This window comes from Rutilus rutilus (assembly GCF_951802725.1).
Source record: "Rutilus rutilus genome assembly, chromosome: 2".
In the NCBI taxonomy this organism is placed as follows: Eukaryota; Metazoa; Chordata; class Actinopteri; order Cypriniformes; family Leuciscidae; genus Rutilus; species Rutilus rutilus.
In genome coordinates, this window is record NC_140210.1 from 28655131 (window position 1) to 28679468 (window position 24338).

The window sequence follows — 24338 nt, forward strand, 5'->3', positions numbered from 1 at the left end:
TCCCAGTTCCGGTGGTCCCGAAACAGAGGAGGAGAAGGAAGACTTCCTCCATGCCAGTTCCGGGGGTCCCGAGTCCGGTGGTCCCAGTTCCGGTGGTCCCTGTTTCGGTGGTCCCTGTTTCGGTGGTCCCAGTTCCGGTGGTCCCAGTTCCGGTGGTCCTAGTTCCGGTGGTCCCGAGTCCGGTGGTCCCAGTCCCGGAGGTCCCAGTTCCGGTGGTCCCGAGTTCGGTGGTCCAAGGGCCGGTTGTCCCAGTGCCGGTGGACCCAGTGCCGGTGGTCCAGAGTCCGGTGGCTCCAAAACACAGGAGGAGGAGAAAGGCTCCCTCCGTAACTGTTCACGTCACGTCTGCCCAGCCAGAGACTGTTCACGTCACGTCTGCCCAGCCAGAGACTGTTCACATCACGTCTGCCCAGCCAGAGACTGTTCACGTCCAGCCAGAGACTGTTCACGTCACGTCTGCCCAGCCAGAGACTGTTCACGTCACGTCTGCCCAGCCAGAGACTGTTCACGTCACGTCTGCCGAGCCTGTGTCACCGGACAAGATGGCCGCCGCAGAGCCTGTGTCCCCTGACAAGATGCCTGCTGAAACGTTGTTGGATTATTTTTCGACGCTATTCAAGATCCTAGAAATTCCCAGGAATGTTCACGTCACGTCTGCCGAGCCTGTGTCTTCCGACAAGATGGCCGCAGCCGAGTCTGTTCACGTCACGCATGCCGAGCCTGTGTCTTCGGACAAGATGGCTGCCGCCGAGACTGTTCACGTCATGTCTGCTGAGCCTGTGTCTTCGGACAAGATGGCCGCCACCGAGCCTGTTCACGTCACGTCTGCCGAGCCTGTGTCTTCGGACAAGATGGCCACCGCCGAGTCTGTGTTTCCGGACAGGATGGCCGCCGCCGAACCTGTGTTTCAGGGCAAGATGGTAGCCACTGGGCCGGTGTCTGTTCCTTAGCCGGTGCCTGTGTCTGTTCCTGAGCCGGTGCCTGTGTCTGTTCCTGAACCTGAGCCGGTGGTGTCTGTTCCTGAGCCGGTGGTGTCTGTTCCTGTTTCTGAGCCGGTGGTGTCTGTTCCTGAACCTGAGCCGGTGGTGTCTGTTCCAGTTCCCGAGCCGGTGGTGTCTATTCCAGTTCCTGAGCCGGTGGTGTCTGAGCCTGAGCCTGTGGGTTCTGTTCCTGAGCCTGAGCCTGTGGGTTCTGTTCCTGAGCCTGAGCCAGTGGTGTCTGTTCCTGAGCCTGAGCCGGTGGTGTCTGTTCCTGTTTCTGAGCCGGTGGTGTCTGTTCCTGTTTCTGAGCCGGTGGTGTCTGTTCCTGAACCTGAGCCGGTGGTGTCGGTGTCTGTTCCTGAGCCTGAGCCGGTGGGGTCTGTTCCAGTTCCTGCGCCGGTGGGGTCTGTTCCAGTTCCTGAGCCGGTGGTGTCTGTTCCAGTTCCTGCGCCGGTGGTGTCTGTTCCAGTTCCTGTGCCGGTGGTGTCTGTTCCAGTTCCTGAGCCGGTATCTGTCCCTGTGCCGTGGCCGCCCGAGGGGTCGTCTCCGCCCTGGCCGCCCGAGGGGTCGTCTCCGCCGCCCTGGCCGCCCGATGGACTGTCTGCTGCGCCCTGGCCACCCGATGGACTGTCTGAGCCGCCCTGGTTTTCTGCCAGGAGTCCATACTCTCCCTCCCTCACCTTTCTGTGTATTTGTTTTGATCTGTTTATTTTGTCTGATCTTTGGTCTTGTACGTTTGTTCTTGTCTTGTTTGGTGTCCCTCCTTAGGAACGCCAGGTGGCGTTCCTTTGAGGGGGGGTAGTGTCACAGTTCTGTCACCCTTGTTCTGGGTTTTCTCTTGGTTTGTGACAGAGCTGTGACACTCCCGGTTTGTCATGTGTTTGTGTTGTTTGGTCTGTTGTGAGCACATGGCTGTCATGTTATTTCCTTGTGCCATGTGCTCTCCTGTCTATTGTCTAGCCCCTCCCATCTTGTTATCCGATTATTGGTTAATTTGTCCTACCTGTCCTTCTCGTTACCCTCCTTTGTTTGTTCCCCTATTTAGCCTCCCTGTGTTTGTAGTCCTGTGCTGGTTCATTTGTCCTAGTTACTTGTTCCTGGTGTTTCCTTCCCGTTTTGCAATCTGAGCTTTTGAGTTTGTACCTTGTCTGCCGGTTAATACATTTCCTCTGCATTTGAATCCTCGTCTCACATTCATCCATTCCGTGACAGGATCCTTGGAACCATCTGTAAATATGAATGTATGGTCAGAAAAATGCATATTATTATATATAGATAATATTTAACAATATCCCTCACTGCTACTTCCTTTGATTTATTTTTGATTTCCTTATGAATGCCTAAATCTACATCTGGTATAGGGAGGAATAGGAGGGACTGAAACCGTTGAACAGTACTGTAACTTATGTAACTCTATATTCTCAGCTTTCACATCGCCAATCCACCCAAAACTTCTGTAATTGGACTTACTATGTTCCCAGCAGTCTTTTAAGATAGCTTTAGCTGGGTGGCTATCAACTTGTCCCTTCACATTAACCCAGTATGCTAACATCAGTTGTACCCTTCTGATCCTCAAAGGCATCTCATCCATTTCCACTTGCATAGAAGACACTGGGGATGTTTTAAAAGATCCACTACATATCCTTAGAGCCTGAGCTTGCATGACATCCAATGCTTTGATATTAGACTCTGCTGATGACATATATTCTATACACCCATATTTAAAGATAGACCTCATTAGTGCCCAATATATATTTTGTAAAGATGCCCTGCTTGCTCCCCATGCTTGTCCTGATAGACAGCTTAGGATATTAACAATCTTTTTACATTTATTAACCATTTTTTCCAAATGAATCTTCCATGTAAATTTTTCATCAAACCACATCCCAAGAAACCTAATAATCTTCATTTGCTCAAGAGGCTGACTGTACAATTTTAAGGATACAGGTGTGATCTTATGCTTTTTTGAAAAACATATGACTTGTGTTTTAGACACTGCATTTTTGATTTAACATAAGATTCATTACGGCCTTTAACCATAATGCTCCATCATCAGCATACAGGGATTTCCCAATTTTCTGGTCAATATTTGAGAATATATCATTAATCATAATGTTGAATAATAATGGTATACATACACTACCTTGTGGAGTTCCATTCTCAACTGTATATACCTCAGAGAATTATGCACCTACTCTTACCTGTATTTTCCTTTTAAACGAAAAATCCAAAATCCAATTGTATACTTTACCACCAATTCCTAATCGTTGTAATTTAATTAATAACCCTTCTTTCCAAAGCATATCATATGCTTTCTCAACATCAAAAAATACTGCTATTACCACCTCCCTATTAGTCTGTGCTTTCCTAATATCTGATTCTAAACATAATAATGAATCCATTGTACTTCGGCCCTTACGAAACCCACTCTGATATGGGGAAAAAAGGTCACTGCTTTCTAAATAATGGGTCATTCTATCTGTAATTATTCTTTCCATTATTTTACACAACTGCGATGTTAAAGCAATTGGTCTATAACTAGACGGGTCAGATGGGTTTTTCCCTGGCTTTAAAATAGTACTATAATTGCATGTTTCCACACTGATGGAAGCTGACCAATTTCCCAAATTTTATAAAAAAAATTGTAATACTATTTCTAGTGTCTCATCTGTCATATTTGCTACCATTTTGTAACATACCATGTCTTTTCCTGGAGTAGTTTGTTTTGCATTAAGAACTGCTTTGTTTCTTGCTTTAACTGCTTTACTGCACTCATCATTCCACCATGGTACATTCTTACATTTCCTATTTCCTTTGCATTTAGGTATTGTTTCCTCAGCTGACAATATTATTTCATTTACTAATGCATTATTAAACTCATTTATTTCTATTTCTTTAATCTCATTAAGTTTAAGACATTTTACTGCACAAATTATCTGAAAATGTTCCCAATTCGCATTCTCTATTTTCCACCTTGGAATATTTGTAATCCTTTCTTGACACGTCCCTGATCCAACTTTAATTAGAATAGGGAAATGATCACTACCTATTGTAGTTTCCTTATCTACATTCCATGTACTAATAACTGCTATTGCACTGTAACTGCTATTGCACTGGACACAAAAGTTAAATCAAGAACTGATTCAGTATTATTTATACTGTTAAACCGTGTTCCCTCACCATTGTTAAGACATACCAACCATTTGTCATCAATATATTCTTCTAAAGCTAGACCATTTGCATCTGTACTGTTGCTTCCCCATAACGTATTGTGTGCATTAAAATCCCCACACCATATTACCTCACTGAGTGGTGATCCCACAATATTTTCCAAAATACTACCCTCTATTTTCCCACAAGGATTATTACATATAGAACCTTTACTAGTCCATATCCTTATCGTAATTGATTCATTCTTATCATTTACATTTATAATTTCATAGCTTAAACCATTTTGTATGAAAGTTACTAATCCTCCCCCTCTACCATTCTCTCTATCTCTTCTAACTGCTGAATATCCCTTAATAGTAAAATCTAACTCTGATTTCAACCATGTTTCTTGCACACATATTATATTAGGCTTCTCTTTTAACTCATCTAAATATTTCTTAAATTCTTGGCCGTTTGCTATCAAACTTCTAGCATTCCATTGTAGTATGTAGGGTGACCATATTTTAGTTCCCTTTCAAGGGAACTCGAGCTGCGTCGAGACGCGGTGGGAACGCCCTGCGTGATTGCGTCGTGAAGCACGTGTATAATCAGTCCAATGGAAAGACGAAACGTCATCAGTGACTTCACCGACCAGGAAGGTATAAATCACCCTTGAGATCAGACCGCGCTAGCTTCTGTGCCTTCAGCAAGCGCTCTCTGTATATCTGTCCCTGTCATATTTATTGTTGTCTGTCAGCTCAATATATATATATATAAAATGGCGAATAAGCAAGAATACAGGCGTTGTGTTGTTCCCTGCCCTCGTTTCATCACGGGTGGGGACACACATCTGCTTTGTGTTTGTTGTTTGGGAGTGGAGCATGCCCAGTCAGTTCTCGAGGGAGCTGACTGTGAGCATTGCGTAAAGTTGTCCTTGCGGACGCTCCGCTCTCGCCAGGCGTTCTTTGAGGAGGACGGTTCGGTTCGCGCTCCCCGAGGTGCGGGTCCCGCTGCTGCCGAGGCACAGCGGAGGCTTTCATCTTGGGGTTCGCATATGGATTTAGTAGCGGGGCTTGAGACGGGCTCCGCCCTTTCTCAACCCTTACCTGCTGAATCCGGTGCTTCTGCCCAGGAAGGAGCCCGCTCTGCGGCTTCTCCTTCCCAGGTTGAGGCACCAATGTTGCGGCTATCCAGTTCTGAGGAACTGGATGTCGTCAGTGTTGAACAAAATACTGAAGATGAGTGTTCGCCAGCTCGTATTTCTGGGGATGAGGAGCTTATGGAGGTTTTAACTCGTGCTGTTGCCAAGTTAAATATTGAATGGCCATCTGATGAGATTGAAACTGTTTCTAAAAAGAGTCTTTTAGATGAACGTTTTTTGCCATCAAAAACACGACCTCCTCGTCGGGAACTGCCGTTTTTTCCCGATCTCCATACTGAGGTGTCGAGATCGTGGATTAAACCAGCTTCTTTCAGAGTGCATAATCCACAAACACTGAACTATAGTAATATTAAAGATATTTCACACTATGGTTATTTGACGATGCCTCCGGCGGAAGAGACGCTTGCGAGCCATCTCTCCCCCGAGTCATCGTCATCACTGAAAGCCCCGACGTTACCCACCAAGCCATTAAAAGCTACATCTATGATGGTGGGTAAAGCATATACGGCAGCAGGTCAGGCAGCAGCGTGCTTACACACTATGTCCATTTTACAAGCATATCAGGCTGACCTGCTGAGGGACATGGATGATTGTGAGGAAGTTAGCGCTGACGCAATTCGAGAATTGCGTCGGGCGACAGATCTATCTCTCCGGGCCACCAAGGAGACGGCAAAATCTGTGGGCCGTTCTATGGCAGCCCTGGTGGCCACGGAGCGTCATTTGTGGTTAAATTTGTCTGATATAAAAGATAAAGATAGATCTGTTCTTCTGGATGCCCCACTTTCGCCTTCAAGTTTATTCGGCGATGCTATAAATTGTGTTGTCGATAGATTTACAGAATCTAAGAAACAAGCGGCGGCATTCCAGAGGTTTCTTCCTCGCCGATCCAGTGTCCCAGAGACTGCTGGGCGTAATGTTAAAGCAGAGCAGTCTCGGCCATCTACGAGCTCCGCACAGCAGCACAGAGTGCAACAAAAACAGAGCGTCGCCTCTCGGGCTCCTCCACAATCTGGGGAGCCCAGGGGGCGGGCGCAGTTTAAGCCGGTTAGAGGTAGACAAGATCTGAGGACTGTCCTCTCTAGGAAGGCTTGGGACAAGAAGAAGTCCTGACGCCAAGGGTGTCAAAATGTTGAGAGTGGTCCCCTCAGGGGAGGGACGGTTTCGAGGAATCGTTTCTCCTCTGCGCCCTATGGGGGGCGGCTCTCTGAGGAGAGTCGCAGCGCTGCCACATCGGTTGTTCCCTGCCGGTTCGCCGTTTCAGGGCACCGAGGTGTCAGTGTCCCTGTACGATCCTCCGAGGAGGGTCGTAGAACGGTCAGTTTGGTTGTTCCCTGCCGGTTCGCCGCTTCAGGGCACCGAAATGTCTGTTCGACTAAACCCAGAGGCCAGTCTCGAGAGACTGGTTCCCTTAGCAGAATTTCTGGTAGCGTGGAAACTTCTACCAAATATTTCTCAATGGGTCCTGCATATAGTGGAAAAGGGTTACAGAATGCAGTTCGGTTCTCGTCCGCCCAGATTTCAAGGAGTTCTGCCCACAGTGGTGGACTCCGAGTAGGCTCTGGTTATGGAGCAGGAAGTTATGACGCTTCTTCGAAAAGGAGCTATAGAAAGGGTTTCTCCTCCCAGCAGAGAGTCAGGGTTTTACAGCCGTTATTTCATTGTTCCAAAGAAGGATGGGGGGTTGCGTCCTATTCTGGATCTGTGTCAGTTAAACCGCACAGTTCAGAAACTCAAGTTCAAGATGCTTACGCTCAAACAGATTGTATCACAGATTCAGTCCGAGGACTGGTTTGTGATACTAGACTTGAAGGACGCATACTTCCATGTATCGATTCATCCTCATCACAGGAAGTTCCTGAGGTTTGCTTTCGGGGGCGAAGCATACCAGTATCGGGTTCTTCCCTTCGGCCTAGGTTTATCACCCTGCACCTTTACAAAATATGTGGATGCAGCGCTGGCTCCTCTGAGACTCCAGGGCATTCGCATACTAAACTATCTAGACGATTGGTTGATTCTAGCTCAGTCAGAGCAGATGGCAGTTCGGCATCAAGGTGTCATTCTGGCTCATATAGAAAAGTTGGGGTTACGGCTCAACTCCAAAAAGAGTGTGCTCCTCCCAGCACAGAGGACCACTTTTCGAGTAATTTGGGATTCAACCACAATGCAGGCACGTCTGTCTCCTGCACGAATATCAGCGATTCTCACAGCCGTAAAAGGGGTAAAACTAGGTCAGTCACTCACTGTCAAACAATTTCAGAGATTGTTGGGGCTCATGGCAGCTGCGTCCAACGTAATTACTTTTGGCCTTCTGTACATGAGACCTCTGCAGTGGTGGCTCAGGACCAAGGGGTTTTCTCCGAGGGGAAATCCGTTCCGCATGATCAAGGTCACGCGGCGATGCCTTCGTGCTTTGGTCATGTGGAAGAAACCTTGGTTCCTCGCCCAGGGCCCAGTGTTGGGGGCTTCTTGTCGACGCGTAATGCTTTCGACAGACGCTTCCCTCACGGGGTGGGGCGCGGTCATGAGCGGACGCTCAGTGTCAGGTCTTTGGCAGGACCATCAACTATCTTGGCACATAAATCGATTAGAAATGATGGCCGTATTTCATGCTCTCAAATACTTCCTGCCAGACCTGAGAGGCCACCACGTGTTGGTCCGCACGGACAACACATCGGTGGTCTCGTACATCAACCATCAGGGGGGTCTGAGGTCTCGACTATTGTGCAATCTGGCTCATCAGATCCTCCTATGGGCCCAGGGGAAATTACTGTCCCTCAGGACAGTATATATTCCGGGGCATCTGAATGTAGGAGCAGATATTCTGTCAAGGCAGGGGCTGAGGCCCGGGGAGTGGAGGCTTCACCCCGAGGTGGTGGAGCTCCTATGGAAGAAATATGGTCAAGCTCGAGTCGACCTCTTCGCGTCATCAGACTCAACCCATTGTCCGCTTTGGTTCTCCCTCACACATCCAGCTCCTCTCGGACTGGATGCAATGGTGCAGGTGTGGCCGAGGCTACACCTGTACGGTTTTCCCCCGGTATCGATGCTCCCGGGAGTTCTGGAGAGGGTTCGCCGGGAAGGGGCTCATTTACTGTTAGTAGCCCCGTACTGGCCAACCCGAGTTTGGTTCTCGGACCTAGTGTCACTTCTGGACGGCTCTCCGATGGAGATTCCCGTCAGGAGGGACTTGCTGTCCCAAGCAAGGGGCACGATATTTCACCCTCACCCAGAGTTGTGGAAATTGTGGGCTTGGCCTCTGAGGGGGCCCAGCTCATAGAATCCGGTCTCTCGACTGAGGTCGTTGAGACCATCCTTCAATCCAGAGCTCCTTCCACAAGGAAACTTTATGCTTTGAAATGGAAATGATTTTCTACCTGGTGTGGAGATCATAATTTTAATCCTGTTAACTGCCCTGTTGGTACAGTTCTCGATTTTCTACAAGACCGTTTCTCTGCTGGATTATTTCCTTCCACCTTAAAGGTGTACGTAGCAGCTATATCTGCGTATCACACCCCTCTGGCGGGCACTTCAGTTGGGAGAGATCCTCTAATTATTCGTTTTCTCCGTGGTACTTTGAGGTTGAGACCTGCTTTGCACTCTGCACCGGCATGGGATTTGGCCATTGTACTTGAGGGTCTGACTTTGGCTCCCTTCGAGCCCATTGAAGAGGTTTCAGAAAAGTTCCTCACGCTAAAAACTTTATTTCTTCTTGCTATTTCCTCTATTAAGAGAATTGGAGATTTACAAGCCTTGTCGGTGGCTCCATCATGTCTGGAATTTGCACCTGGTATGGTGAAGGCATTTCTTCACCCTAGACCGGGTTACATACCTAAGGTCCCTACTAATGTTGGGGGCCCAATAGTGCTGCAGGCCTTTTATCCTCCACCATTTAATACCCCAGACCAGGAAAACCTTAATCTGCTTTGTCCCGTTCGGGCTTTGGATGCTTACGTCCACAGAGCTGCCCTGTGGCGTAAATCGGAACAATTATTTGTCTGCTTCGGTGCACCTAAGAAAGGTTGCCCTGCATCCAAACAGATAATGAGCAAGTGGATAGTTGAGGCTATCTCACTTGCATATGAAACGGCCGGACAGCCTTCACCTTTGACTGTTCGGGCCCATTCTACGAGGAGTATGGCTGCCTCTACGGCTTTAATTTCGGGAGTTTCCCTTTTTGACATTTGTAATGCGGCAGGATGGTCTTCTCCGCATACATTTGTGAGATTTTATGACTTGGACCTCTCCACTCCTGGGGTCAGGTTGCTTGCTTCTTAGTATGCGCATGGTACTTCATACAGAACAGGCACATCGTCATTATGGCATAGTGGGTATGGGGTTCCCACCGCGTCTCGACGCAGCTCGAGTTCCCTTAAAAGGGAACGTCTCAGGTTACGTATGTAACCCTGGTTCCCTGAGAGGGAACGAGACGCTGCGTCGCCTTGCCATACTTCCTGCTTGCCCTGATCGACTTGCTTCAGGCTTATCAGAAGCTAGCGCGGTCTGATCTCAAGGGTGATTTATACCTTCCTGGTCGGTGACGTCACTGATGACGTTCCGTCTTTCCATTGGACTGATTATACACGTGCTTCACGACGCAATCACGCAGGGCGTTCCCACCGCGTCTCGACGCAGCGTCTCGTTCCCTCTCAGGGAACCAGGGTTACATACGTAACCTGAGACGTTTTCAGAAAACAGGACGGGGGCGTGGTTGATGGGTGGGGCGTAGTTTGGGGAGGCGTGGTTAAGGGGTGGGGGCGTGGTTGGGGGTGAATGCATCAAAAAATACTTGACAAATGCATTCACAACCTTGCAACTATGTTATTGTACTTTAATACATAAAGCAATACATCCTTTCCATTCAATGTTTGGCCCGCAACAATAGAATACTATTTTAAAAAAGTTTAGCTTTTAACACCTTTTACATGACACTATTTCTTTTCATGGCCATAGCATAGGTTAAAATCTACTACTAAAATAAAAAATCTACTACACTATTTCAGTAAAAAAATAAAATAAAATAAAAAGTCAATCCTCCTGATGTTCTCTTGTAGCCTATACTTTCTTTATGTGGGCTTCTAGGTCGCTAGCACCTTTATTTTACACTGACACGTACGTGCCAGCTTTGCAATTCATGCATTCTGCTTTACACTGATCCCGACCGAAACGAAAACACTGGAATTTTCTCTGTAAATCATCTGTGAATTTACATTTGGGCTTTTTTTTTTTTTTTTTTTACGCTGTTAGCTACTTACATCTTATCTCGTACTTGACCGTAAACTGAAGCGTGGAGTCACGCTGCTAAAATTCTGTGAACGTAAAGTCCGCCTACTTTGATTTGATTGGTCAATGTCAGAATATTTGAAATGACAAGCAGTGACAGACCAATGAGGCTGAGATGAACACACACACACACACACACAGGCCTCTGTATTCTGACGTGTTCTCTGCTTGCTGCGGATTGAGGAACGCGCTGATTATAACAAGACGCGGCAAAGCCGAAGCCGGTTATGTTTTGTGTGCAAAGGAAAGCATTTAAAGTACACACTTAATGGCCCAATGAAAAATAATGAAAACCAGGAGATTTTCATCACTTTCTAAAAAACCGCCAGGACGGCCAGGACAGGACGTGAAAACAGGACGTTTGGTCACCCTAAGTATGCCTACATTTACCACCATTTAATCTATACCAGCATTGTGCTGGGTAGACTGAGTGTCTGTACTTAAGTTATCCCTAACTGTTTCCCAAACCATTCCTTTTATCCCCAAATATTTTTCAGCTGCTTTCACAATAATTGTAATCCTTTCGGTACGACTCGTTGTCTGTGCAGAACAATTGATCATTTCAACCATAAAAATCACAAAATCATGTTTGCTGACAACTAAATTATCTTTCCTTATCTTTCCATCCTCTTCATTTATTATGTCATTTCCAATGCCCTCATTTTGTTTTGGTATTACATTCACTCTGGGGACCAGCTTCATTGCTTCAGAGTATAGCTAATGCCTTCAGTTACCTTAATTCGTTGTACCTCTTTGGCTCTTTTACTAAATTCACAGCCCTGATATGCTGCACTGTGCTCCCCTCCACAACTGCAGCATTGATTGCGAACTTTGTCACATTCATCATAATCATGGTCTCCTCCACACTTACTACACCTCTTCTTTCCTTTGCATACAGCCACGATATGCCCAAACCGTTGACATTTATAACATCGAAATGGTGGAGGGATGTACAACTTAACCACATAACTCATAAAACCAACAACCTTATCTGGTAACGTTTCCCCTTCAAACGTAAGCATAACTGATAAGCTGTAGCAAATGTCTCCAAATCTCTTAGTTTTGAGTCTTTTGGCTTCACATACTTTAACGTGCTGTAATGCTATTATATCATCTGTCTGTACATTTACCGGAATGCCGGTAATGACTCCTCTAACTAACTTTTTGTCATTAGCCTTTGAACATTGCACTAGTTTACCATGAATTTTACTCATCTTAACTGCTTTTTTGAGTTGTTCTTCGCTTTTACAAAACACCAGTACACTGTAAAGAGGTTGCTGTACATTTTACAGTAACTTACTGGCAGCTGGATGTTATTACTGTATTTTCATTTTCATTTACAGCATTAGTATTGAGTTTAATTTTTTTTAAAATTTTCATCATTACATTTTTTTTTTTCAAATGTATGTTTCAAAAAAACAAAACAAAACAAAAACAAACACAATAATTCATGAACATTTGTCCTTATAATATTCTTTTTAATCGTTGAACATTTTGTTTTAGAAGTACAAATTACAAATCTTGACCTTTAGGAGCCACTAGCTGGAGAAGAAACAAAGGCAACATCACAAGTCCATAGAATTAATCTCCTGGGGACCATTTGTATCTGTAGCATGGCGAAAACGTACACACACTGAAAACAGGCCTTAAAATAATAAAATTCAGTCAAAGTCAGTTTGTGTTGTTACATTTCAGTAATTTTGCCAGTCAAAGTTGACAAGCTCTCTGATGAGAAACACTGAGGGTTTCAGGCTGATGCTTTTCTTTGGACCTTTCCAGATTTCCATCTGATCTGTGCCTTTGGTGTTTGGTGCCATCAGGGTTGATTCTCAGAATGAATCTGCAAGCACAAGCAGGGAAAAATATATAATTTTTTTAGACCGGTGTTGGCAGAATTTTCCCTAACTCTCAAACTTGATGCATGTATTTTGACGTTAATAAAAGCACTATATCTGATTCTGAATGCACCTACAGGGATGGTATTACCTCACAATCCGTTACATTAAAATCATTAAAGCTTCATTCTTTTTCAATACATTCCTGTAGCTTAGATTTCCAGGGAATGGATCACTTAAATTAAACTTAAACACAATGTAAGTTGCTTTGGATAAAAGTGTCTTCCAAATGCATGCATGTAAATGTAATGTAATGTAATGTAATGTAAAAAAAAAAAAGTTTATATATATATATATATATATATATATATATATATATATGTTTACCTAATTCTGCATTCGACAAAATAGACAGCTAATGCTGAAGAAGAGTCTGTCAGCTGTTGTAACTGGATGATGATTCTGCCCTTCATTGTCAGCAACCATGTTTTTGCTTAGAGAACAGACTCTCCTGAAACAGACAAAGTCACAGCAGCCTTTTAGTGTTATAGTTTACAGAAAAAACTAAAATACAATAACAGAACTTATTACTAACAACAATAACATGTGGGGTGAAGATGAGGTAAGATATGATGTTGTATGGTGTTTATAGTTTTTAATCAATTAAACAACATTAAAAATATTAGTTAGCAAAACTTTGCTATATTGATAATGGTATATTGCTAACCCTTTCCTCCTCCTCCTCTTCCTCCTCCAACGTCAACCCGTTCTGTGTATTAGTGGAGAGCGTCAGCAGTGACGTACAGTCCGGAGGGAATGGCTGCTGCAAATTCAAAATAAAGAACAGAAACTGATGGATGATTGTTTAAAAGCACTTTAACTCTGCTGCCTGGTAAACCACTGTTTTCTCCCATTCCGTTGGTTTCATCGGCAGTTATATTATGTTTGCCTGCTTAACTAACGCATACTTCAGCTAATTTAGTTGAAGTCATCTTACTCACCTGTAGAAGTTATCACTGTTACGAAGGCAATCACAAAAAAAAGACTCCAAAACACACCTCCGACATTGCAGACGAACATGATTCAGACCACAAACTTGAAAATAAAACAAAAGATGAAATTAACAATGGTGTTGGATAAAGGGTTAGTTTACTCAAAATTGTAAATTCTGTCACCATTTACTCACCCTCAACTTGTTCATAACCTCTATTAATTTATTTATTGTGCTGTATACAAAAGAATATTGTTTTCTTTTCAAACATCAAATGCCATAATGACGTTAACCTGACTGTTATTGTAGCTATTGCATTGTCCTGTCATCATACAATTTCAGTTTGTTTCAGTTAGCCTAACCAAAGTCCCGTGATGGCACCACGGACCTCAACAACCTGACCTCACTCATGGACGTTGTAATGTTGCTGGCTTGTTTAGGAACCCTTATAAGCTTTAGGTCGACTGTGTTGCAATGGCATGTAATTAACTTGACATTTTGTCTCGTCCTGTCATCATAAAATCCAGTTTGATGGCGTTTTACAACTATTGCTTGCTTGGCTATAGTCAGAACTAAAATCTGTGATAGGAGCACGGAGTGAGTCTGTGGTGAGACCAAGGATAACTCCAACGCAAGTCAATGACACTCATCTTCCGTGGTCCACACACGGATATCCGTTTCAATGACAGAGAACAGATCTCACTCAATGGACGTGCTTTCTCATTTGGAAACACAACATTTTAAGTATTTATTTATTTTCCAACACCAAATACCATAAAGACGTTAACCTCTCTGTTATTGTAGCTATTGCATTGTCCTGCCATCATAAAAATTCAGTTTGATTCTGTTAGCCTAACTGAAGTCCCGTGATGGCACCACGGACCTCAACAACCTGACCTCACTCAATGGATGTTGTAATGTTGCTCACTTGTTTAGACACTTAAAAGCTTTATGTCGACTGTGTTGCAATGACATGTAATTAAGTTGACATTTTGTCTTGTCCTGACATCATAAAATCCAGTTTGATGGCGTTTTACACCTATTGCTTGCTTGGCTATAGTCAGATCTAAAATCTGTGATAGGAGCACGGATTGAGTCTGTGGTGAGTCTCACGTCAGTTCGTGATATGGTCACGTAATTTAATCTATTGATTCGTGCCACGGATGCGTTTATTTCGTTATTTTCGTACAATACCAGCACATTTTTTAAACTAATGTATTTTCAATGGGAAGCGTCTTTCGTGATCACAGCACGATTCTTTCTGCCTGTCGGCTGCAGCAAAGAAGCTGTTTAATCAACATGTATTCACGAGATCTTATCATCATGGTTTATGTATTTTTTAATGTTATTATTTCGGTCTTATTGCCAGGGAAGCTGGATTGCTTTGCTGTTTATTGATATTTTTAAAATTATATTTTATCAGTAGGAAATCACTCTGAAGAAGTCTTGTTCCGAACACATCGCGATATTTGGCATCAGTTCACGTGTGTCAGATGTTGGTAAGTAGTAAATACCAGAGCCTGTCTACGGAGAGCCTGCCCACTCCCTATTAAGTCATATTGTACTGAATTTTGGTTGTAGTTCCACCAGAGTTCCACTGGGGGCGATCGCCCATGAATGCATAATCAATGGGAGTCAATGGGGCTAGACGGCTAAATTTGCCTCTTTCACCCGATTGCTGTTGAGAAATCTCAGATTTGAGTATAGGTTTTAGGTAAATCAGTACTTTTTCCTTTAAATAATCCTATATATTATACATAATGATATTTTATTTTCTCTTTTTTCAGCTGAAAAGACCAAAAGGGCCTTTCGGACTCAGTCAGCCCATTATTGTTTGAGGAGAAGTAAACGGAGGAGACAGACAGCTGCAAAGGCAAATATTCACAATGGTATGTATGTGTTGGTTTTAACCCTAAATCAAACATTTTATCAAGCATTTGTTGTTTCTTAAAACTTTTCTCACAAAACCCATAGCCCAATCAGTACAAACATAGTCTGAAAGTCTTAATAATTCACAAGATTTAACAAGTTGTCAAATTCGTATGATACTCGTACATATTTGTATACTCATACACAATCCTGCAGCTTTTACTCATTGGCTACTGCCTCAATTCCTGTACATATTTATCGCGATATTTGTAAATCAGTTGCGCCACTTCTTGGAAAGTTGTCGGATGTCACACACACTGTCAGAAAGTTTATATTAATTACAAATTGGTCCCCGTCTGTTTATGTTCCAGTGATACATGATGTCTCTCCACACCTCATAACCTACCTCTGTTTGCAAGAGTGGAAAAGCTTATCTGACTTGTCACATGACATCAGATACTCGATTATTTAGTCATAATCAGATCAGTTACACTGCTGATAACTGTCCCGTTTGCATGTAAATCATTTTCATATGATTATTGCTTGCTATTAAAGACATACTTTTATTCATAGAAATGCCCACATATCAGTGAACTTATAACATAAAAATGCTTTTAACATTTAATTATGCAACACTCTTTACAGAAAACATATCCTACAGTTATAAACTGACTATTTGCAAGTAATGTATTAAAATTACCTTCGTTTCTGTTTTGCAGGATTATTTAGTCCTTTTTTTTAAAGCTCTACCAATATCAAACTCAACAGCTCTTTTAAGAGCCAACCATTACAAGAGCTACTAGTGAGTCGCAGTGAATCTTGCGTGATCAGCCCTTCCCAGGTGAAGTTTCTAGAATATTGCAATCAGTATTTACTCATCAAATACTCTCTCCTGAATCATATGGTAAATTAACTTATTTATAACTGTCTTAATTTATGTTTCAAGAACAATAGTAATTGCACATAGAGTAAGTCGAGACTTTCTTGTTTTACAGCAGAGAAGGAAGACCAGTCCTTATATCAACGCAAGCTAATTGAATAAGTCCTTTGTTTCGGGTGAGGAAGGAACATCTGGTGCCCAACGAAGACAGAAAAGTGTGCAAGTCCATTGGTATGTATTGTATTGAAACAATGCTGTAAAATGTAGTACATAATTTGATGTTGACAATTTTACATTGTACAGGTTATCACTTGGTTTTTGATCAAGTGAAGCTCTTGAAACAATTGACAGAAGAGTATGTTGTCTGGAAAGAAATCAAGCATCACTGGCAAAGGCTCAAAAGAGACCATGCCCTTCTAAAAGATCTTTTAAAATAGGTTGCTGTTGATATGGGTAAAACTGTCTTTGTTCAGTACTTAGCTTATATTATGTGCTGCAATATTTATATATATATATATATATATATATATATATATATATATATATATACACTCACCTAAAGGATTATTAGGAACACCATACTAATACTGTGTTTGACCCCCTTTCGCCTTCAGAACTGCCTTAATTCTACGTGGCATTGATTCAACAAGGTGCTGAAAGCATTCTTTAGAAATGTTGGCCCATATTGATAGGATAGCATCTTGCAGTTGATGGAGATTTGTGGGATGCACATCCAGGGCACGAAGCTCCCGTTCCACCTCATCCCAAAGATGCTCTATTGGGTTGAGATCTGGTGACTGTGGGGGCCATTTTAGTACAGTGAACTCATTGTCATGTTCAAGAAACCAATTTGAATTGATTTGAGCTTTGTGACATGGTGCATTATCCTGCTGGAAGTAGCCATCAGAGGATGGGTACATGGTGGTCATAAAGGGATGGACATGGTCAGAAACAATGCTCAGGTAGGCCGTAGCATTTAAACAATGCCCAATTGGCACTAAGGGGCCTAAAGTGTGCCAAGAAAACATCTCCCACACCATTACACCACCACCACCAGCCTGCACAGTGGTAACAAGGCATGATGGATCCATGTTCTCATTCTGTTTACGCCAAATTCTGACTCTACCATCTGAATGTCTCAACAGAAATCGAGACTCATCAGACCAGGCAACATTTTTCCAGTCTTCAACTGTCCAATTTTGGTGAGCTCGTGCAAATTGTAGCCTCTTTTTCCTATTTGTAGTGGAGATGAGTGGTACCCGGTGGGGTCTTCTGCTGTTGTAGCCCATCCGCCTCAAGGTTGTGTGTGTTGTGGCTTCACAAATGCTTTGCTGCATACCTCGGTTGTAACGAGTGGTTATTTCAGTCAAAGTTGCTCTTCTATCAGCTTGAATCAGTCGGCCCATTCTCCTCTGACCTCTAGCGTCAACAAGGCATTTTCGCCCACAGGACTGCCGCATACTGGATGTTTTTCCCTTTTCACACCATTCTTTGTAAACCCTAGAAATGGTTGTGCGTGAAAATCCCAGTAACTGAGCAGATTGTGAAATACTCAGACCGGCCCATCTGGCACCAACAACCATGCCACACTCAAAATTGCTTAAATCACCTTTCTTTCCCATTCTGACATTCAGTTTGGAGTTCAGGAGATTGTCTTGACCAGGACCACACCCCTAAATGCATTGAAGCAACTGCCATGTGATTGGTTGATTAGATAATTGCATTAATGAGAAATTGAACAGGTGTTCCTAATAATCCTTTAGGTGAGTGTGTATATATAAATATATAAAATACTTCAATGTGTATATTATATAATGTACTGACTGCTGCTTTGTAAATTTATGTAAGGAACAGGCAACTCTGGCCCTTTGCATTCTACTTTTTGAGGTTAATTAAGAGTTAACCTCCAACCCTAATCGAGCACATCTGATAATTGTAACCAAAGTCTTCAGGTTTATTTCTAGACAATAGGCAGGAGGGTTTGAGGTCGGAGCTAAATCTGCAGGACAGTGGACGCTGAGGGCCAGAGTAAACCATCACTGCTTTAAATAACGCAGAACATAAGCTGACCTGACTGTCCATTAAACAACTTCATTTGAATGGTTTGTGTTTTTTGTTTTAATTTCAGACCAGGACTGGAGAACGCCTGACAGTGGGATGTTGAGACTTCTTCCTCTGGTTGAGAAAAAGCTACACCACATCAGTAATCACATCTTCTGTTCTTCTGTTCTTCAACTGAACAAACTGTTTAGACGAGGAAGAAGAACACGAACAGGATAGAGAGGTACAGGGAAGAGCAAGAAACCAGTTTAGCTGTGATAATGAATCATTATTTTCCAACACAATATCAGATCTGTTTTCTGTATCATAGGTGACTGAATATGATTATCTGGCACTCGTTTTGTGGCTTCAGCAGCTGTGAATGGATTCATATGATGTTAACGTATTTTTGAAGACACATTTTTATTTATCTTGAATCTCATTTTTCTTTATGCTACTTTATCAACTTTATGCTTTGTCCTCCAATAACGTGTTTAATAAAGTATGGTGACTATTGTGTATTGAAAGTGGCGTTTGGTACAGTAAATAAAATTTTTTATTTGAGAAATTTTAATTTCTTATTTCTTTAGTTTAATTAATTTAAAAATAACTACATATAATTAATAACTTATAAATAACTACATATAATTAATGACCATGATTCTTTTACTTGGGACATAAAAAATGTAGATCTGGTTAATGATATTTGGGACAACAATGCAACAAAAGTTGCACATACTTGCATGTATGCCAGTTTGCAGTGAAATAAAAGGAAGCTATGCGAATAGCAAGAGGCTGCAGTGGGCTATCTTGCTATAAATACTTAACGCTTAATTGAAGATGATCCATGTTGATCATTCCAGTACATCTACAACTGCTTTTCAAATGAAAGCATATCTCACTGATGTCAGGCATATAAGCAGCAATCAGAGGGGGTGAAAAGGAAATGTTGGCACTGCTTTTTTGTTGTTTTACTGAATGGTGCATTATCCTTGTGTAATAGTAATAGTGTGTGTAGATCTGTGTAGATTATACTGCCCTTCCACCCCCAGGGGCCAAGCAACGGCCCCCAGAAGAGCAAACAAATGCACATATCAAATGGCTGTAACTCAAAGTCCGGTTAATGTATCAAAGAGAAAATCAGCTGGACAACTGCTTATGCTATGTTTAATAAATAATGTTGGCCACAGTTTTCAGACATATATGGAAAGCTGGCATAAAGGTTATTTTTAAAGTGCTCACAGTAAAATATACAATTTCAGCTTCAGCTTTGGCTTCGCGATCAAGTCCCGAGGTGGGCATGGCAACACGGCACGCTCCAAGTCCCAGTGACTCCGGCCTGTGCAAAGAACATGCTGCCGCGGGCTCCTGGACAGGACCCCAGCGCCTTTGGCATGTCAATTGCCTCGAGTTGCTGGCTGTACGTCTCGCCCTGCACCGCTTCCGTGCGTTGCTCAGGGGTCAGCACGTACTAGTCCAATCAGACAGTACCGCGACAGTAGTGGTCTGCGCTCCCGCCGTATGTCGCAACTCGCTCGCCACCTCCTCATATGGAGTCAGAAGCATCTGAGGTCGCTTCGAGCCATTTATATTCCGGGAGACCTGAACCTTGCGGCTGACCAGCTGTCTCGGCTTCGGCCTCTCCCTGGAGAATGGAGACTCCATCCCCAGACGGTTCAACTGATTTGGGATCAGTTCGGGGACTCACAGGTAGATCTGTTTGCAGATCTGTCACAAGATCAGGGAGGACGAGGAGCAGGTCATTTTGGTTGCCCCGTATTGGCACAACCGGACCTGGTTCCCAGAACTAGTACTCCTTGCGACAGCACCTCCCTGGCCAATTCCCCAGAGGAAGGACCTGCTTTCTCAGGGACGGCGTGTGGCTCCTGGACGGGACGAGGCAGGTTTGAGTACCCCACCACCAGCGTTGGTGGCTACTAGGGGTGTAAATCGGACAGTTCATCACGATACGATACGATATCGATTCTCTCCGCCAGCGATACGATATTTCCCGATACTTCAAAAAATTCCACGATACGATTCGATTCGATTCAGGGCTATATCGATCGATTAATCGATATTTAGATATTATGTTCACACAACCAGTTACGTTTTTATTAACTCACAAATGCAATCAAAAAATATAACATGAACGTTTAATTAAACTCTTTGAAAATTGCACACCCTCTACCAGGGGCGTAGTTTGTGGGGGGGATGGGGGGGAGATAACCCCCCCAATATTTAAATCTATGCATTACAACCCCCCCAATATTTATAACATGATCACAATATCAGGAGGCATACCCAAACTTCAACCCCCCCAATGTTCAAACCAAATCTACGCCCTTGCCCTCTACCAATTGGGACATTTATAACAGAAGTGGTCATTTGCAAGTACTCCGTTCTTGTTCATTTTCATAAATCATGTTTTTTATTATTATTGTGCATTCCAAGTAATATCAATCAAACTGCAGCTGGGTTGTTTTGATTATTAATAATAATAATAATAATAATAATAATAAAATACAGGTAAATTACAAAATTAAAGTTAATTGAAAGTATGCTTTAATATGTTAAAAGTTTTTTGTTTTTTTTTAGCAGAGCAGATACATTCACATTTCATCTTTCTGAGTCAAACAAAACCAAGTAATTGCGATGATAAATAATACAACACTTGGTTTATCTTTGTAACGTTAAACTCCTCAGCTGACATAGACGCCTGACAAACTTTGTTGTTGTGATTAACGTACACGCAATACAATGAGCTTTTCCCTCAACACTGTAACGTGCTGCTTTAGTAAGGTTCCGTGAAAATGTTTCAGCTTTTATTTTCCTTTTACGCCCTGAAGAAGATATCTCGAGTTCATTGAAATTATCCATCCTCGATTCCTTTTAGTCAGCTTTGACGAAACTCCTCTTAGCCAGCGCGTCTTTTTAAAGTGACATCTGACCTGAATACTGCGCGCTGAGTCGCTAAAACGGATTTACCGTGTTGTGTTCACCAACAAGGGTGCGAGTGCTTGTCTGTTTCTGCTGTAAAACATGAACTCGCGATGCCTTGACAGCGGAGAATACCGGCTTTTGTGAAAAAAAACTTGTTTAGGGTTTAGTCAGTCTTGTCAGGCGTCTAGTTCAGATGAGGAGATTAACGTTACACACCGGCAGGCGGTTGGTGAGTAAACGAAAATGTGCGCTTTGGCGGAAGGATGTTACGTGAGAATGTGGAGAGTGTCAAAATAAAGGTGTATATCGATATTTTAAGTGTGGAATCGATGCATCGTATCGTTAGACGTTATATCGATGTATCGATCCATATCGATGTATCGTTACACCCCTAGTGGCTACCATCACTGCGTTGAAGTGGAACCTCTTCGTCAACTGGTGTTCTTCTAAACATCAAGAACCCACAAAATGCCCGATCAGTGTTGTGCTTTCCTTCCTGCAAGAAGGGTTGGAGCGAAGGCTGTCTCCCTCCACCCTGAAAGTGTATGTTGCCGCCATTGCCGCACATCATGACGCAGTTGAAGGTAAGTCCGTTGGAAAGCACGACCTGATCATCAGGTTCCTGAGAGGAGCGAGGAGACTAAATCCTCCTCGTTCTCCTCTCGTACCCTCTTGGGACCTCTCAGTGGTTTTAACTGCCCTGCAGAGTGCTCCCTTTGAGCCTCTGCAATCAGTGGAGCTTAAGTTCCTGTCAATGAAGACAGCGCTCCTGGTTGCATTGGCCTCCATCAAGAGGGTAGGAGACCTGCAGGCATGTTCGGTTGACGAAGCGTGCCTGGAATTCGAGCCGGCTTACTCTCACGTGATCCTGAGACCCCAGCCTGGATATGTGCCCAAGGTTCCCACCACACCCTTTCGAGACCAGGTGGTGAACCTGCAAGCGCTGCCCTTGGAGGAGGCAGACCCAGCCTTGGCACTGCTCTGTCCAGTACGCGCCCTCCGTGCTTACGTAGACAGAACGCAGTGTTTCAGGACCTCAGACCAGCTCTTTGTCTGTTATGATGGGAAGCTGAAGGGAAAGGCTCTCTCCAAGCAAAGGTTGTCTCACTGGATAGTGGACGCCATTGCTTGGCATACCAGCTGCAAGGTCGACCATGCCCCCTTGGTGTGACGGCCAACTCCACTCGGAGTGTGGCATCCTCTTGGGCTCTACCGCATGGCGCCTCGCTAACAGACATTTGTAGAGCTGCAGGCTGGGTGACACCTAACACATTCGTGAGATTCTATAATGTCCGAGTGGAGCCAGTTTCTTGTCATGTACTCGCTTCAACTAGCCGGTACTAGATTCTGCTCAGGTGTCTTCGCTTGCTCGCCATTCCTCTCCACGGGCGGGATACGTGCGGGATACGTGCGATATTTCCTCCGGTGAGCCTCATAAGCCCTGAGTTTCCTCCAGCACTGTTGACGTCAACGCCAGAGTTATGCCACCGGCAGCTTTCACGCTTGGCTAGGTGCCTCCATGTGCATGGTTCTCCCTCTGGGCGACTCCCACATGTGTATTTCCACTGTAAGCCTCTCTGAGCATGTGTCTTTCCCTCGGCAAGCCACCTTGCCACCCCTGGGGTTGAAATATTCCACCTGCGGCTGGACACCCCAGTGTTACTCCATATGCAGCCCCTCCGGGTCATATGTGTATACGGAGTATGTGTGAAACGCCGTCAACGAGCCCCAGCAGCGGAACGAGCGACCTGCAGCAAGCAGCTCAGCGGACGACGGCCTCCCGATCTACACGCTAGAACTCGACGCCTCCTCTTCTGATTCGCCGTTCACCTGCGGCCATCCGGCGAGAAGCCTATGGGCCCTATCTTGCACCCAGCGCAATTGACTTTGTACACCGACGCATGTTTCATTCCTATTTTGCACCCGCGCAAAGCGCGCTTTTCCCTCCACAGAAGCACGTCGCTAAACTAGGGAATGAACTTGCGCTCCCTGGGCGGTTCAGCGCAAAAAAGGAGGCGTGTTCCGGCGCAAACGTTCCCTGGTGCTATTTTACTGTTCCATAAAATAATTGCGCCACTGGCCAGAAAAAACCTAGTCTAAAGTCAGTGACGCGTTGCGCGTTGTTCATTATGCTATTTTAAGGGCGCATGCTTGGCCATAATGTATAGAGTGCACAACGCTCATACACTGTGATTCTCTAATCTACACAGAAGCAGCAGTTTTCATTTTTGCAAATCGTATTATTACAAACGATAGATAGATAGATAGATAGATAGATAGATAGATAGACAATTTATTATAAATATAATAATTTATTATAAAAGCATACATCTAGCTTACACATTTACCCACATTATTATATGCCTGTTTAACCGAAGCTAATTTGGGTGTGTTTCTCCCATCCCCAATGTCACTTCTCTCTCTTTTACGGCCGTGACGAGAGCGTTGGTCTCCTCGGCTGTGAACCGCTCTTGGCGTGCGCCTGGCAAATCCGCCGTTATAATAGCAATACGCCAAGGAAAAAGTGCGTCTGCTCTTAAAGGGAATGTGAGATGATGCTCTGATTGGTTTATTTCACGTTACGCCCAAACCACACCTATGAATAATGAAGCTACTTCAGACCAACCCCTTTTAGATTTGCGCCTGGCGCAAGAGTCATTTATCCCGCCGGGAAAATAGCAACAGCGCCGAGACCCGCCCACAAAGTTACTTGCGCTTTGCGCTTTGACACTTGCGTTTCAGATCGTTAAAATAGGGCCCATTATCTTTTTAAAGCGTTTTACAGTGTGTTCGCTGGTGCGAACAAAAATTTCAAAACACTGGCGTTGTTTCAAATGGCGCATCCGGATAGTGCGTCATGCAGAGCCCCTCTGCAAAGGCGGCTGCTCTCACTGTGAGAGTATGCCGATCTCCATGCTGTGCTCGCGGCTAGCTCTCTTCTCAGAGGGCGACCCCACCCCTCGCGCTCTCCCGTTTCCTGCCCTCCTCGAACTGCGGAGGAAGAAAAAACGGGGCCAGAGGATGCCTGAGCGAATTGAGACGAGCGAGCCCACGCTGGCCACGTCCCCGCGTGCCTTGCTCTCTCCAGCGGAAACCCCTTCACCTCTTCTGTTCACTCAGATGGACCAGCGCCCCTCTCTGCGAGCGGAAGGCCTCGTCTCTTTCGGTGGATCAGAAGAGGAGGAAGATGACAGCCTGTCTTTGGCTG

At 44.2% G+C, this 24338-nt stretch overlaps 1 long non-coding RNA gene across 1 annotated transcript; it reads right to left on the minus strand.

Moving 5' to 3' along the window:
* Window positions 1–12261: 12261 nt before the first annotated feature.
* Window positions 12262–13264, minus strand: LOC311278285. The gene is made up of 3 exons (XR_014625404.1): window positions 13135–13264; window positions 12795–12918; window positions 12262–12412 (listed from the first exon to the last, which is right to left on the minus strand). It is a non-coding gene; the product is annotated as an uncharacterized lncRNA (long non-coding RNA).
* Between the last annotated feature and the right edge of the window lie 11074 nt (window positions 13265–24338).